The sequence below is a fragment of the Lepidochelys kempii genome, chromosome 4, assembly GCF_965140265.1.
Source record: "Lepidochelys kempii isolate rLepKem1 chromosome 4, rLepKem1.hap2, whole genome shotgun sequence".
NCBI classification, from domain to species: domain Eukaryota; kingdom Metazoa; phylum Chordata; order Testudines; family Cheloniidae; genus Lepidochelys; species Lepidochelys kempii.
In genome coordinates this window covers 134,359,274-134,377,049 of record NC_133259.1, presented here as the reverse complement: position 1 = coordinate 134,377,049, position 17,776 = coordinate 134,359,274, and the positions used below count along the sequence as shown (strand labels likewise).

The window sequence follows — 17,776 nt, the reverse complement described above, 5'->3', positions numbered from 1 at the left end:
CTTTGTTGTAGGTTTAGTATTTTAAAATAAGTAAAAGAATGCCATGATTGTTTTCTCTTGCATTGCGATTTAATGTTCCTGTTCAAATGCTCTGTGTAAATCAGTTCTGTGTTGTGTGTAAATGAGAAATGTGTGTGTTAAAAGATAAGTCTAAAGGCCATTACCGGACCAAATGTTCTAGGAAGGAACCGAAGACCGACACAAAGGTGCCAGAAGGTTGCAACACCTTCAATGTTCAAATGTCAGAGGAGGGCAGATTAACAACTCTAAAAGTGAGACCGGTACCTATCAATGGGGACAAAATAGCTTTAACCAAAATGAGCATGAGGTAACTCCCTAAAAAACTTAATTAAAAAAACCAAAATTAATTTTAAAAGAATTTAAAAAAACAAACACTCATCAAACAACGAGTAATTACAGCATGATGGTGCAAAACTCATTGGTCCCAATAAAAAAAAAATCACTATATAAACAGAGTGCCTTGCCATGAAACTTTGGGTTGTCCTGCCAAGACTTCCCTGGAGCATCGTGTCGTGACCCACAGAACCCGACTCCTACCTACCCATGATCAACCTAGCTGGCCACTAGATTGATCCGGACTCTGGACTGGTAACTCTAACATCGACTGGCGGGACTGTGTGTGTGGATGTGATGTGATGTGATTGAATGCATATGCTAATTGTTGTATCTTCAGTAAACGTAGCATATTGCCTTTCCCCCTGAAAAAGATCCCGTGTGCTTCTTATAAGCATAATGCTGCCACCCCTTTCTCTGTTCCAGTTACACTTCCATCCCCTTGTCCTACTCTCAACTCCCCACTTCCTTTCATGCTCTCCCTTATTCCCGAAATGCCCTCCCCATCCTGGTGTGGCTGCCCTACCTTCCTACTTCAGACCCCTTCTGAGACCTTGCCTCTTCCTTGTAGACTGTCAGCGCCAACCACTTCCAAAAAGTGCCTTCTCCCACGCACTGTAATAAATGCTGAAGCTTTGACCCACCCTCTGCTTTCCCATCATGTCTGATTGGTGTCATCTGTCTAGTTACATTGAAAATGCATCGGGACAGCTGTCCTATCTTCTACTTTGCCTTGCACTTAAGAAATAATAGCAGCTGGAAGCTGATGTGCCAGGATGACGTGAGTTCTCAGTGGATTGGGACTGATGGGGAAGCAGAAAGTATCAGAAATCCCAGGAGAGAGCCTGTTCTTGCAAGGCTTCCATCTTAACAGGGCAGATCCAAGGAACTTAGATAGTTCAGACAAGCATCCAAACTTCTGAGCATTTAACTAAGCTACTGAACCTTATGATGCTTCCCTGCCATTAGCCTGTAGGTCTGAGGAAACCAGCTTGAACATTCAGCAAAAAACTCAGGGAAAGTTCAGGTAAGGGGTCAAAATGCCATTTTGCACATCACCACAGGCCTTAAAGCCTTAACTGCTGAATTTTTAATATACAAAACATGCCGATCTCATGGTCCATAGGCCATGATGTTCTATATTTAAAACCAGTGCCTGAGTGTCATTGAGCAATGACTAATTCCTGCTTCTTCAGGGAGAAGTCTGAGAGAAAAGAGGCCTTATACCGTGCCCCACTGGTTGACTGACTGTATTCCAGCCAAATTCAGTGCTAGGGTAAGCAGGTGCCAGCGTGCTAACACGAATGGAGGTGCACCTCTTTACACCAATGGTAAGGTTGACTCCAATTCTGTTGGTGCAGCAGGAATGCAAATTCCAAACCTGAGGGTGCTTCGTTGAGAAAGACCTTCCCCCAGGCCACAGATTCTCCAACTCTTGATATCTTCGGTTCAAGACTGTCTGCCTTTTTTGGGTGTTATACTTCAACCAAACACAAGTATTAGGCTCAATACAGAGGTAACTTGGTGAAATTTAATGGCCCGTGATATGCTGGAGGCCACATTAGGTGATCTAATGATCCTTTCTGGCCATAATCTCTATGAACCTGTGAATACTCAGATCTAGGGACTCCTGGGTAGATAGGTATCATGCTGCAGTGATGGGAGTGACTATGCTAATACAATCAGAAGGTACCCTATATATTTCTAGCAAGGACTCACTGCACCAGTGTTCTCCAATCACCTTCTGTGTGTTCATGCACCATTCCACTGGATACAAGAGGGAAAGAGGCTTTCTCTCTGTGGGAGACCACCCTATATCTTATTGATCATAAGAATGGCCATACTGGGTCAGACCAAATGTCCATCTAGTCCAGTATCCTGTCTTCTGACAGTGACCAATGCCAGGTGCCCCAGAGGAAACGAACAGAATAGGTTATCATCAAGTGATCCGTCCCCTGTTGCCCATTCCCAGTGTCAGGGAGTCAGAGGCGAGGGACACCATCCCTGCCCATCCTGGCTAATAGCCATTGATGGACCTATCCTCCATGAATTTATCTTGTTCTTTTTTTGAACTGTGTTATAGTCTTGGCCTTCACAACATCCTCTGGCAAAGAGTTCCACAGGTTGACTGTGCGTTGTGTGAAGAAATATTTCCTTTTGTTTATTTTTAATACCCGTTGCCTTTTAATTTCATTGAGTGACCCTAAGTTCTTGTGTTACAAGAAGGAATAAATAACACTTCCTTATTCATGACTGGTGTGGAGAAAGTAATTTTATAGACCTCTATCATATCCCCCCTTAGTTGTCTCTTTTCCAAGCTGAAAAATCCCTGTGTTGTTGTTCTCTCCTTATGTGGAAGCTATTCCATACCCCAATCATTTTTGTTGCCTTTTTCTGAAACCTTTTCCAATTCCAATATATCTTTTTTGAGATGGGGCAACCACATCTGCACGCAGTATTCAAGATGTGGGAGTACCATGGATTCATATAGAGGCAATATGAGATTTTCTGTCTTAGAGAGAGGGTCAGATTCTGCGCTCAGTCATATCAGGGTAAATCTGAATGATTCCATTCACTTCACTAACTTCAGCAGTACATCAGTGTGGCTGAGAGAAGAATTATGTCCCATGTGGGGTGGAGGCATAAATTCAGACAACATAAATGTAGGTTCCTTTCAACTGAAATCAGTTATTTCAAGTCTGAACTTTGGCTGGGGTATCTGCTTGGAGCCAGGGAAAGAGAGCAACAAGATTTTTTTTTCTTTTGACCATTGAGACCGCTTGAATCACAACTGAAACACACTGGACAGAGATTGTATCAGAACGGCTAGATACTGCTGCAATGTGCTTTGGAATGTGAGTGACAAAAAGAATTTCCAAACCACAATAGAAAGCAACTACTTGGCCATCAATGCAAACAAATACTGTGGCCCAAGTCTCTGGAATGAGAGGGAACTTTCTAATCTAGGCAGTACATTTTCTCTTTCCTTTATGTACAGATGTTAAAGATACTCTGCTTTATCCTCTCTCTGCAGTGGAAATGAGCCAAATTCTGCTCTGTTACCCTGCTGAAAATCGGGAGAGACTCCCTGGATTTCATTAGACCTTCACCAGTATGAGCTGGAGGGACTCCATTCTTAGCGTGAAGCTGGAGGGAAGTGCTCACGTAAACAACAATAGGATGCTTCAGGGCACTAGTTCCTGAGCCCCAAATGGGACCAGGTAGTGTCTATATTGTGTCTATTGTTCTTTACATAACAAAATGGTATGAAGAAACAACACATGCAAAGTTGGGTCCCAAACATCTGTATTTACTAACTGTACACAATCATAAATGGCCTAGTCACATAGATACTGCTTCTCTGATTGGTTGCTGAAGGCTTCTAGAAACAGAACACAGTGAGCATCAGTGGAGGGCTCACAAACTCCTTAAAGGATTCTACCTGATTTCTATACACTACAATGTAGAATTAAGGAATTCATGTATTTTAAAGCCAGAAGGGATCATTGTGATTGTGACATTTCACTCTATATTCTTTATGAAAATATGCTTATGATATGATTATGACATCGCTGAGGTGTACTTTATGCGAGATGGGTCTTGTAAAATATCATTGGAAAGGTTATAATTTACTGAATGTGATTATCCAATTTACATGCCTGTATCATTTCTGTATCTGAAGTTAGGGATATTGACTATGTATCTGTATTTCAACTGTGCAACTTTGGGTGACTCCCACTGCTAACACTTCAGGTACAACAATGGAAAAGCCTGACAGGGCTGATGACCCATCAGTAAGGACAATGGACTGTGAATGCTCCAAACTGCCACTGACTTATGGACTCTGTGATACTACAGAGTCATGTGGTCTTGTCACCTAATTACCTGGGGCTTCTTGTAACTTCCCACTGGAAGGGAAGGGAGGGTCTAGAATCATAGAATATCAGGGTTGGAAGGGACCCCAGAAGGTCATCTAGTCCAACCCCCTGCTCGAAGCAGGACCAATTCCCAGTTAAATCATCCCAGCCAGGGCTTTGTCAAGCCTGACCTTAAAAACCTCTAAGGAAGGAGATTCTACCACCTCCCTAGGTAACGCATTCTAGTGTTTCACCACCCTCCTAGTGAAAAAGTTTTTTCCTAATATCCAATCTAAATCTCCCCCACTGCAACTTGAGACCATTACTCCTCGTTCTGTCATCTGCTATCATTGAGAACAGTCTAGAGCCATCCTCTTTGGAACCCCCTTTCAGGTAGTTGAAAGCAGCTATCAAATCCCCCCTCATTCTTCTCTTCTGCAGACTAAACAATCCCAGCTCCCTCAGCCTCTCCTCATAAGTCATGTGTTCTAGACCCCTAATCATTTTTGTTGCCCTTCGCTGGACTCTCTCCAATTTATCCACATCCTTCTTGTAGTGTGGGGCCCAAAACTGGACACAGTACTCCAGATGAGACCTCACCAATGTCGAATAGAGGGGAACGATCACGTCCCTCGATCTGCTCGCTATGCCCCTACTTATACATCCCAAAATGCCATTGGCCTTCTTGGCAACAAGGGCACACTGCTGACTCATATCCAGCTTCTCGTCCACTGTCACCCCTAGGTCCTTTTCCGCAGAACTGCTGCCTAGCCATTCGGTCCCTAGTCTGTAGCTGTGCATTGGGTTCTTCCATCCTAAGTGCAGGACCCTGCACTTATCCTTATTAAACCTCATCAGATTTCTTTTGGCCCAATCCTCCAATTTGTCTAGGTCCTTCTGTATCCTATCCCTCCCCTCCAGCATATCTACCACTCCTCCCAGTTTAGTATCATCCGCAAATTTGCTGAGAGTGCAATCCACACCATCCTCCAGATCATTTATGAAGATATTGAACAAAACCGGCCCCAGGACCGACCCTATTTTCTAGTTTGGGAAAGAAAAGATTCCCACCTTATGTAAATCCTATTTAACGGTGGAGAGGAAGGTAAACAGACTCCTCCTCTCCATGGCCTGTCTGCCCAAGAAAAAAGACTTCTAAAGCCACCGGAAGGGAAGGCAGAGAGGTGTCCAGACTGAGACAGGGTCCAGTCTGAAAAGATATATAACTGGAACTCTGAACCACAGAAACTTTGCAACCTGCCTAAAATAATATTTAGGGTAAGAAAATACATTTTTAACCCATTTCTTAAGTATATTGAGTTTAGCTTGCATACTTTGTTTTATTTGGTCAGTAATCTGCTTTGTCCTATCTGTTATCTCTTATATTCACTTAAAATTCACCTTTTGTAGTTAATAAATGTATTGCTTGTTTATAATATAACCCAGTTTATGTAATTTCTAACCTGGGGGCGGGGGGCAAAAAGTTGTGCATATCTCCCTCCACATTGAGGGAGGAGGCGAATTTCATAAAACCTTTGGAAAGTGAGAGGAAAGTGGGGTGGATGCAGGTGCACACACATTTTTCCCCACAAATTTTCTGATCCTAACCACTGTCAGAGATTAAATGAACCATTGCTCCGAGTTGGGATAAATTATATGATCCTACATGATACTCAAAACTGAAATGCAAAATGTGTGTCCAGTTCCCAATACTGTCCCATACCTGCTCAGCTCTGTCTCCTGCAGCAAACACCTCTCCAATAAACCCTTTACCTATGGTTGTGATATGGACTGTATAGAAAACAGCACATAAAATGATTTAGAGAGAGCAGGACAAGACTTACTCCGGTGGGTTAATTTCCACATCTCCAGAGTAATAGGGAGAGCTGTTCCCTGAAGCTTGGATATTGTCAGGCCCGCACATCAATATTAACGCTAACTTTTTAATCAGCATCGTTTTTAACCACAGAAATAAAAGGCAGCATAATTACAGAGTTTGCTTCTAATCACAAACTACAAGTGACAGGCTGTAGCCTGCTACGTTGTTGCTGAATGTAAATACAGCAGATGAGAGAGGATGTTTGCCCAACATTGTCATGTGGTAACTAACGATGAAAACATGAGTCTCCCCAGCAAATTCTGGAAAAGGCTGAGATGGCATTTGTTACTAATGACAAGATGGGTTTACAGCTATCACCTCCATCACTAATTGTTTTATGAAATGTCACCGCTTTCTCTTTGGGATGATACTAAGTAGTCCCACAAGGTCAATAGACTTGACAGAGATCTATGTAACATCTAGGTCATATATAGTGCTTTTTATCAGCACTTTACAAAGGAGGGAAGCGTCATCTCCATTTTACAGATCGGAAAACTGAGGCACAGATTGCTGGAAGTGATTTGCCCCAAAGTCACCCAGCAGGCTCGTGCCCAAGCTGGGAATATAGCCTCTGTTCCCTGAGTGTCAGTGCAGTGCTCTATCCCCTAGGTAACGCTACCTCCCTCCACTATGCCATCTCTACCTAAATAATAATATATGTCTCTAAGAACTCATGCACGATCATCAAACAGTAGCATGTTTGCGATATGCTGTCATCTATATTACAATAGCATGTAGAAGCCCCAACTCACCTTGGGAGCTCCACTGTGTTAGATTGTCTCTAATAAGGTGTTTGCAGAGCACCTATGTCCTGAAGATCTTACGATCTAAATAGATAAAGGATGGAGGGGGACATAGCGTGTCCGTGATTTGCCTAAGGTGTCACAGCAGTAGCAGAGCTGGGAATAGAACCCAGGTTGTCTGACTAGTCACTGGGCCACACGGACACCTTCTGTGTTCCAGGCAGGGCTGGCGGCATTAGCTGGTGTTGCCCCATTTTACGGGTAGGAAAATGAGGCCCAGCGAGATTAAGGTGAAAAGTATCCCCCTCATTTTGGGTGCCCAATGTGCGATGCCTCACACCTGATTTTTCACAGTCCTTAGCAGTCCATAGCACTTTAGACTTTCAAAGCGCAGCTCCCATTGACTTTGGGTGCAGCTGTGAATGCTCAGCCCTTCTACAAATCAGACCTCAAGGTCTCAAGGCTGGTAGCCAGGAATATGTCATTAGTGACCACCTGTGAAAAGTGCTCCCCCATGCAACTTTAATAATAATCTTTCACCATAGGGGTTTTTTTTTCTATTTACATTGGCTGGTGAACTCCTCAGGGCAGGGATTAGATTGTACACTCTCTGGAAGGTGTCGTGCACACCGATGTCAAATTATAATAATGTAACCGTTGCCATCCCAAAGCACGTCAGCCAAACTCCCAGACTGGGTCAAATTTGCATCCTGATTTATGTGCAACGAGGGTATAAAGCAGGACAAAACCTGGCTTTTTTGCAGATTCGACATTGGAATCATGTCTTGTGCCAGAGAAAAGCAGCCACCTCTGGGGTAGGATGCGGCTGTGGGTTAGACTGCTGTTGCCAAATGAAATGGCACAGGAAATGTAGTCAGGTAGAACAGCTTTATCCAAGTCAGAACCGCCCATTTTGAGGTGTCTGACACCGTCCTGTGACTCGGCTGGCGCTGGAGGTGGGATGCCGGGCTTCACGGACTCCTACTCCAATCCAGGATAGCAGTTGCTATACCTCTCAAGGGAGTTGTCCAAGAAACTGCGTTTCAATACTCCATCTCCTGAGAGAAGTGCCTAGGGATCTTTATGGATAACAAACAGCCAGGACCTTGGTTTTATGGCAGAGGAAAGAAGATGGAGACAGCGTGAGCAGAAAGTGAAGCAAGGCACAGCTTCTATAGAGAATGTTTCCCCGAATACAGGGTGCGAGCAATAGCAAGGGCAAGATGCCAGCGGCACTTCTGACTTGCCAGTTGCTCCGCCTAGAAGCTGACCGTGACCTGCTCTTGCTCATCATGTAAACATAATCGGCATGCTTCAGAATGCTAATGTTATTTCCCTGCTCCATTTGCAGGCTGATGGGGGATACTTAGCAATGCTGTTCCCACGACAACCCACGTCCAGTTCTCGCCACTTGTGTTTGCAGCAAGGAACGTTTCAGCGAACACGTGCATCTCTGATGTGATAGTCAGTCTTCCCTCGGGTCCGAGGGAACTCGTGCAAGTTCTCACAGGTAGGTGGGTTCTGATCTCCCCCTGCATCTGCAGCGCCTCCGGAAGCTCTTTATGATGGTGGACCAATAGGTCTACTAGAACTTAGGTTTAGACCAGCTTTCTGTTTAAAGATTGACTCCTAAGTGTTCTAAAAATCCACATTGCATATATTTGAGGCATGAATCCAGTTTGTTTAGCAGACACATTTGGGGAGCTCTGTGTAAATGCCTCACTTATTCAGCTCACTTATAGAAAGCAAACAGCTGGGCAAGAAAAAGGGAAGTTGTGATCCCAGATGGTTTAGTGCCTAGGTATTCAGATGCTATGCAGGAGCGGTGGCTGCTATGTAAGGATGTGTAGCTGCAGAGACCAAAGGTCATCTGCCATTTTGGAGGGAAGGTGGGGTCACGGTTGCCAACTCTTATGATTTTTCTTGTGATAACTGGCAGGTTTTTTAAAGCCCCTGCTCCCGGAGGCATGTTATTTTGAGAGAATGTTAACGTTTCTAGCCCTCCTGATTGTGAAGAAAGGGTTGAAAATGTGACCACCCAGTGTATCCTCAAAGTTCAAAAATCAGAACCAGGCAAGAAAAAATTAAATTAAATTAAATTTCTCATGATCTGGGGGGGCCCTGACTCGTGATTTTTCAACAGCTGGAGTTGGCGATACTAGCTCTGGACTGCAGGGGGCAGAACATTGTCGTAGGCGGCAGTTTTTACTGTAGATTTTTGTTGCTGTCCCACACAATGTTGAAATAAAAATAACAACCAAACAAGAGCTCTCCAGGTCTTAAGAACAACTCAGACACCCTGGTGATGGGCAACCTTAAAAATAGAGACAGGATTCCTGGGTTCTATTTTTGGCTCTACTGCTGTCTGGTTTCAGAGTAGCAGCCGTGTTAGTCTGTGTCCACAAAAAGAAAAGGAGGACTCATGGCACCTTAGAGACTACCAAATTTATTTGAGCATAAGCGTTCGTGAGCTACAGCTCACTTCATCGGATGCATGCAGTGGAAAATACAGGAGGAGGATTTTGTATACACAGAGAACATGAAACAATGGGTGTTACCATACACCCTGTAAGGAGAATGATCAGGTAAGGTGAGCTATTACCAGCAGGAGAGAAAAAAAACCTTTTGTAGTGATAATCAAGGTGGGCCATTTCCAGCAGTTGACAAGAACGTGTGAGGAACAGTAGGGGGGAAAAATAAACATGGGGAAATAGTTTTACTCTGTGTAATGACCCATCCACTCCCAGTCTTTATTCAAGCCTAATGTAATGGTGTCCAGTTTGCAAATTAATTCCAATTCAGCAGTCTCTCGTTGGAGTCTGTTTTTGAAGTTTTTTTGTTGTAATATTGCGACTTTTAGGTCTGTAATCGAGTGACCAGAGAGATTGAAGTGTTCTCTGACTGGTTTTTGAATGCTATAATTCTTGACGTCTGATCCCTGTAACTGCTCTGTGCCCCCGTTTCCCCACCTGTAAACCAAGTGCTATAGTACTTATAGACTGGACCTCACGGGGGTGCTGTGAGGGTTGAACACTTGCAAAGAGGGGCAAGTGAGTTTTATTGTATCGCACTTACGCTCTTTTAACACAAGTGACGGTATCTGGCCTGACCACCGTAGCCCATAGAGCCCAGTCATTAATTGGAAATCAGTAACAGAATCAGTCACCACTTAGAGAAATCGGGCAACACCACACATCAGAATACATCGTGAGCTTTTCAAGATGGGGACTGTGTGTAAGTGGACAGCACCTTGCGCCTTCGGTCTGTCTACACTGCAACTGAAGGTACGATTGTAGCACCGGTTGGCATATCCATTACTAGTTTTAATCTAGCTGTCATGGGTTACAGTAGCAATTAACCCATGACAGTATGGGCTGCGGCATGGGCTAGCAACCAGAGCACGTGCCCAGGGTCCCTGACCGGCATGTACCCATGCTGAAGTCTGTGCTACCTCATCTGCACTGCTATTGTTACCTGCACTAGCTAGGTTGAGGTTAGCATGGGTACACAATCACACCTGGATTTGCAGTGTAGATGCACCCCTGGGGCACTGCTATAATAATAATGAGATGATGAAAAGCAGAAGACTCAGCAATGAGACAGCCTCTGACATCCCTCACCAAAACACAGTGCTGAAGGGCCTCCCTGGGATGATGTACGGTCTTAAAAATTATGTATAATGAAAAATTGTGGAATTAAAAATGAAAACATTACAGCGCTCTCCGAGGGCTTGTCCACCCAGGGACACTCCGGGTTGTAGTAGAAAGAAAGAGCCTGAAGCATGGGCCTGGTGCAAGGCCTGAAGCCTGAACCAAAGTCAGCCAAAGTTACGCTCTGCGCACAGACAGGCCCTGTCAAGAGCAGATGCTCCCCTGCAAGCCAATGTCCGGTACACGAACGCGGCACTTGCATTGCTAAAACACACTGAATATGTCAACACAGCATAAGAACCCCCCAGCCTAGCACACGATAAAATGGTTTGACAAAAGTGATGAATGGTGATATTTTGTCTGAAACATCAGGAGTGAAAGGACAAAGAGAGGTGGTGAATAAGGATGTTTTGTCTGAAATATCAGGCGGAAAGTCCAAGGAAGAGGTATCAAACATGTCCCAAAACGCGTAAGGTGAGACATAAATTGTTTATCCCAGATTGTTTGTCTCAGTCTATAAATGTTGGGCTACCTCGCCTTAACCCTCCGTCTGGCCTTAGGGGGCAGTGGAAACTCCCGCCACTGACTGAGCTGCATCCATTGTCATGGACATACGTGTACTAGTGTAACTGTAGACATTGATCCGGGGAGCTAGGACTGTGCTTCGTCGGCAGTAAACCTGGCCGGGCACTTTCGCTATTAAACCAAGGCTTGTGCTCGCTGGGCAGTTAGCCCGTACAGCAGGCTTCAATCTATCTGGTCAGAGCCAGTGCAGCACACAGAGAGAACACATGCACACAGCTGAACATCTGACGACACGGGCTGGTCTATCCAAACAGTTCGCAGCAAGCCATGGTATAAACCTGCTACACACTTAGGATATGTCTACACTGCAAATAAAAACCTGCAGCTGCCCCCTGCTAGCTGCCCCGGGCTGCGAGGCTGTTTCATTGCAGTGTAGACTTCCCTTCCCTGTCTGTGGCCCGAGCTCTAGGACTCTCGCCTCATAGGGTCCTACAGTCTGACATCCAGCCCAAGCCCAGAAGTCTACACTGCAGTGAAACAGCCCCGCAGCTGAGCGCTGTGTCTAATTGCAGTGTAGACTTAGCCAAGAAGGCCAATGGCATATTGGGCTGTATTAGTAGGAGCATTGCCAGCAGATGGAGGGAAGTGATTGTTCCGCTCTGTTCGGCACTGGTGAGGCCACACCTGGAGTATTGTGTCCAGTTTTGGTCCCCCCATTATAGAAGGGATGTGGACAAAGAGGAGAGAGTCCAGCGGAGGGCAACGAAAATGATTAGGGGGCTGGGGCACATGATTTATCAGGAGAGGCTGAGGGAACTGGGGTTATTTAGTCTGCAGAAGAGAAGAGTGAGGTGGGATTTGATTGCAGCCTTCAGTTACCTGAAGGGGGGTTCCAAAGAGGATGGAGCTCGGCTGTTCTCAGTGGTGGCAGATGACAGAACAAAGAGCAATGGTCTCAAGTTACAGTGAAGGAGGACTAGGTTGGATATTAGGAAAAACTATTTCACTAGGAGGGTGGTGAAGCACTGGAATGGGTTACCTAAGGAGGTGGTAGAATCTCCATCCTTAGAGGTTTTTAAGGCCTGGCTTGACAAAGCCCTGGCTGGGATGATTTAGTTGGTGCTGGTCCTGCTTTGAGCAGGGGATTGGACTAGATGACCTCCTGAGGTCTCTTCCAACCCTAATATTCTATGATTCTATATGCAACCTGGGAGTGTTTCTCAGAGCCAGCTTAATTTCTGATATCTCCTAACATCTGAACACTTGTGCTCCTGCTCCTGCCAGTGTCCCCATTTCATCCTCGCCTCCCTCCCACCCCCATCTCTGGCTCCTTCCCTGCCCTTCTGCCTTTGCACCCACTGCAGAGCACTGAGAGCACCAGTCAGTCTCCCTGTGCCTGGTCCCACAGTTGTCCCCTAGGGCTGGGAGCAGCAACTGCAGGGAAATTCCCACTGATCTCCTGTATCCCTGGGCTGGAGCATGCTCAGGTGCCGCCTAGTCACACCTAGGAGCTGAGAGATGCTGAAGCATGCTCAGTGCAGCTGGCATCTTCAGTGAATTTAGCAGCCAAACGCCAACAATTCTCTACTGAGCATGTGCGAACTGAGAGGGGTTTTTGTTGTTGTTGTTTTGTTTTCAGAGGCTGATCATGTGGCCACACTTATGTAAATTTTCATGGGGACAATAAAGGCGGATCCCAGGGTGCCCCCCTGCCAAATTCCAAGTCCCTGTTCTAAAGCATGGAGATGTTAGAGGTTCTCAGTAAAATGGTAAGAGGTTTTTTGTTTTTTTAACTTGGGCAAAACATATTTTCCTCTAACTTTGTTTTAGCTGAAACTTCTCAGAAGAATTCATCCTGAGGCAGACAGCCGGCGTGGGAAACGTCAGCCTAAATGGGTTTTAAGTTTGGCAATATTGTCAAGCAACTGAAAACAAGGTTAAATAATGGGAAATGTTGAGCACTCTTAACCATAGGGGATGCTGTTTGTCTCACCTATACTATAGCAGTCTGATCAGAAAATGCACACTTAGCCACGAGTTTGGGAAAGCTTGGACTTGGGGCTGCACTGCAGTGGAAGCCTGCACATGTTTAAAAAAAAAAAAAGATTGCAATTGAAGACCTCTAAGAACCGGAACTCACTCAGCAGCAAGCATCAGAGAGTGAGCGACTAGGTGTCTTCCAAATGGACTTGAAATGCTGAAATGGAAGTAGACAGGCCCCTGGAGAACTTTGAGGCGAGGCACCAGAAATACCCCAGTGGCTGCCATTGAATTTTGATGAGCCTCATGCATTACGGATGAAGGGGGTTACGTAAGAGCCTCTCGGCCGTTCACTCGAAGCCAACCCACCAAGTGCTGTGGGTGTTAATTTGTAGCATGTTCTGCTTTAGGGGCCCTTGCTGCAAATCACTGTGGCACAGTCTCTCTCTGAACGTGCTGTTGTTCTCATTAAGGGCAAGGCTGCTACATTTTGTTTTGGCTTCGAGGTGCGGGGCTTCGGCACTAGCAGCAGCCTTGTCGCTTCTCAGTTTTAAAGCCTGGAAATGAAAAATGCATTTGCAATGAATATTTTAAGATGAATAATCCAGTGAACTCCCCTGTAGGTTTTAGCGAGGCAATCACTCCTACTATGAATTAACTTCCCATTGAATGGAAAGGAGTCATTTGAAGCTATGATCCACCTAGCCTCCTCTGACTTTCTGAACACATTTCACCTGAAATGAATTAGATAGCTAAGCACAGAGAGCCAGACTCTGTTTCTGGTCTCCTTTAAGTGAGATTTGATTAATTAACCCGTTACTAGATACTTAGATCTGGTCAGTGTTGATGTGCGCATTACTGGCTGCAGTTTAATACAATATCTAAGCAGAGCTCACTGGATGGATCATTGCTGACTTTACGTCCAGGAATGGGATTGACTTACACATTTATTTGGGGATTGGTACTGCTTTCAGCAGAGGGTTGGACTAGATGACCTCCTGAGGTCCCTTCCAACCCTGATATTCTATGAATCTATGATTGAGCTACATAAGCTTGTTAGATTCAAAGCATCTTACATCTTTCTGTCTCTCTGCCTCAGGTGTCCGTCCTGGTGTATTTCCATGTAGTCATTCCCTCTTGTACAGTAAGAACAAACAGATAAGTACACACACAATGCGGGGATAGCTGGCATAGTAGCTGGTATTGGCATGGCACCTTTCATCCAAGGGGTATCATTGCACCCACTACTGAAATAATCTGCCTCTCTTGTTACCACATAACACTTAAGACAGGACATGAGAAGAATGCAATTCCTAACTGGAGCTTCAGCGCAAACAGGCAGAACATAACTACCCTGTAACCCCAGAGCCAAGACCCCTGCTCTTGCAGGAACTGCTGTGTGATTAAAGCTGTGCAGTGTCATTACCCCCATTCCAGAGGTTGGGGGACAGAGAGGGAAAGTGACATGACAAAGGACAAACAGTGAGTCTGTGTCAGAGCTCTCAACAGTACCCAGGGATCCTGGCTCCCAGTCCTGTGCTCATCTGATGCCAAATTGAGCCCTGCCGTAATATTCTAATCCAGCAAGCACTTAAGCATATGAAGTCAATAGGATTGCACCATGTGCTTAAAGTTAAGCATGTGCTTAAGTGTTTTGCTGGAACAGGGCTTGAGCAAATGCAACTTCCGTCGGCATCAGCCACTTACATCAGGGTTGCATCTGATCTCCTCCTCCTAATGTCCAATTTGATAGGCCAAAGCTGGTAATCTTATTGTCTGGTAGAGCCCTTCTGCCCATCCCCTGCTCCTCTAACAATCATCGTCCTGGGTGAGCCCTTTCCGGGCCTGCTATGGCTGGTCTTTCTGACATGCAGTGACCCAAACTGAACGCATTGCTCAAGGTAATGCTACCCTATCCATTTGCCCAGGGATGCTGTACTTTCTCAGCTGGTTAGTCGCTTCCCTGAAAACTCCCGCACATTTAGCTGATGTCTTCACTGAGCTCTCTGTGATGACAGCTAGATCATTTTCCCAGACAGGTTGGGACTAATTCAGAAATCATCAGCGTGTACAAATAGCCTAAATTGTTCCTTTCAGTTCATGTTACCCTATGTTCAGCTGAATCTGTCGCCATGCTTAGCCCCAATGGGTCTCCCATCTTGCTTGGGATCTCCAGGCACTATCGTAATACAAGCGACAACTAATCATCAACTATAATGCTGATGCCCCTGGGTGGATTGTCGGCAACGGGGCTCAAACCTGGACCCTCTGGATCTGAATGCACAAGCCTCTACTGCCTGAGCTAAAAGACCCTGCTCTGTTAGCCAAAGCTGTAGCAGGCTCATTAATCTCTGGTTGGTCTAGTCACCACTAGAGGGGGACAGAGTGCCAAACTGAGCAAGCTCATTAATCTCTGGTTGGCCTAGTCACCACTAGAGGGGGACAGAGTGCCAAACCGAGCAGGCATGGCTAACACAAGGCGAACCATTTCTGTGTTCTGAAGGAGCTCCTGGGCTTCCTCGCAATTCCGCGTCGCTTCCTTGTTAGTCAATCCTCTTTTACCTCATTAGTGTAGGTACTGAACACTGTGTGCCAAGGTGGCTGGCCCTTTATGGAGAATGGAGCCTAGCCTCACTGGTGGCTGATCAGCTGCATCTCAGCTGAGACGGATCAAGGGATTGTAAAAGCCAGAAAGTGGCTCAGGTGAGGGAGAATTGCAGGAGGAAGATTGCTCCTGTGCCTGGCCTTGGAGCAGGGACAGAGACATGCAAGGGGACAGGTCTCTGGGCTCCTGCAGAAGACCTCAGGTCAATGGGGTGGGGGAGACTAAGTTTATATGTGGAGTTTACACTGAACTGTTTTACTGTGTCTGAAGAATAAGCTGTGCCCCGAAGGAAAGGGCTGAACAGAGTGTGAGCCCAGTGTCAGTCTTTCCTGGGCTGGGGAGCCAGGCCAGAAACCCTAACCACCATGATGTGTAGTTCAAGCCCCAGCATGCCCCAATATTAACCCCATTCCACGTAGAGTCGCTTATTTCTCCTCTTTGTCTCCAGTTTCTTAACCAGTTTTTTACTCCCAGGACAGGTGCTCTAAAGGTACAAGCCCTGTTAATTGCAGGCGGGGGGTAGACTCATTCTAGACCTGCACGTAGCTCTCACTCCCCTGTAGGCACAAGAAATCTGCATTCTTCGCAGTATTGACCCACCCATCCCCTTTTGCCCTGAACTGCACAGCCCCCTTCAGAGGGTCTTGGGTTCCATATATGGAGAGAGGGCCAGGGAAAGAGTCAGAAGACGGATGGGGCAAAGGTGAGATGACGTTGCGACTGAATGGAAATGAGGTGTTGTGTTGGTCTTTGGGTAGCCCCCCTCCCCCCGTATGGGAGTGCATCTCAACCCTAGCCCCCAGTTGTGCCGCCCTCACTCGCGGTGAGTTGTGATGTACATCAATGTGGCAGGTGTGGGTGTAGTAAGGTACTATTCAATGTGAGTTATGATAATACCTACCTCTTACATAGCACTGTTCAGCCACAGATCTCAAAGCACTATGCAAAGGAGGTCAGTATTGTTATCCCCAGCTGTAGCACGGAGAGGGGAAGTGACTTGCCCAAGGCCACCCAACAGGCCAGTGGCAGAACTGGGACTAAAACCCAGATCACCCGAATCCCAGCCAAGTGCTCGATCCACTTTAGGGCCCAATCTTACTCCCACTGAACAGCAGGGCAATAGCCTGGTCATTCATAGTTCTGTGGGGAGAATATATTTGGTATTCTGTTTGTTTCCCTTGAGCACGAAGCAGACTGACTTCTCTGGGTTTGTGTCCTTTATGTCTGTTCATCTATTGCAGCAATCTACCTTACACCTGCCACAGTCGTTGGCCACGCAGAAGGATGATGTATCTCCATTCTGGTTTTCCAAAAAGACCAGAGATTATCTGAAGCAGTCACATGAGCAGCTGGCTATTTCACAGGCTGGGATTTGAGGGGACTGACACATTTGATTATAAAGGAACAATGATCGATGAGCCATACACAATGGCTGGAAGCAAGCGTAGATTAATGATAGGGATGAAGGCTGATCCAAATTGATCAAGGAGTCAAACTAGACTTGGAAGCATCATTCCTGAGCTCAATAGCCATCTAAATAAATAAATAGGAAAGCACAAGGAGGAAGGCAAAGAAGAGAGTGTGCGCTGAGCCACTTGTGTGGCTGGCAAAGAAAGGGTGTGGGGCTCACACATAAATCATGATTACAGAGGAACCTCAGAGTTACGAACACCAGAGTCATGAACTGACCAGTCAACCACACACCTCATTTGGAAGTGGACTTCCACAATCAGGCAGCAGCAGAGACCAAAAAAAAAAAAAAAAAGCAAATACAGTACAGTGCTGTGTTAAACGTAAACTACTCAAAAAAAAAAGGGAAAGTAGCATTTTTCTTCTGCATACTAAAGTTTCAAAGCTATATTAAGTCAATGTTCCGTTGTAAACAGGTAGCGATCAATGGCTCCATCTCTAGTTGGCAGCCGGTGTCAAGTGGAGTACTCCAAGGGTCGGTCCTGGGGCCGGTTTTGTTCAATATCTTCATAAATGATCTGGAGGATGGTGTAGATTGCACTCTCAGCAAATTTGCGGATGATACTAAACTGGGAGGAGTGGTAGATACGCTGGAGGGGAGGGATAGGATACAGAAGGACCTAGACAAATTGGAGGATTGGGCCAAAAGAAATCTGATGAGGTTCAAGAAGGATAAGTGCAGGGTCCTGCACTTAAGACGGAAGAATCCAGTG

General features: G+C 45.8%; 1 long non-coding RNA gene across 1 annotated transcript in view; it reads left to right on the top strand.

Moving 5' to 3' along the window:
• Positions 1-17,776, top strand: part of LOC140910046 (uncharacterized) — a 77,916-nt gene that overhangs the window by 44,180 nt on the left and 15,960 nt on the right. The window contains exon 2 of the long non-coding RNA XR_012158406.1: positions 8,185-8,343. This is a non-coding gene — a long non-coding RNA (uncharacterized lncRNA). The remainder of the gene's footprint in view (positions 1-8,184; positions 8,344-17,776) is intronic.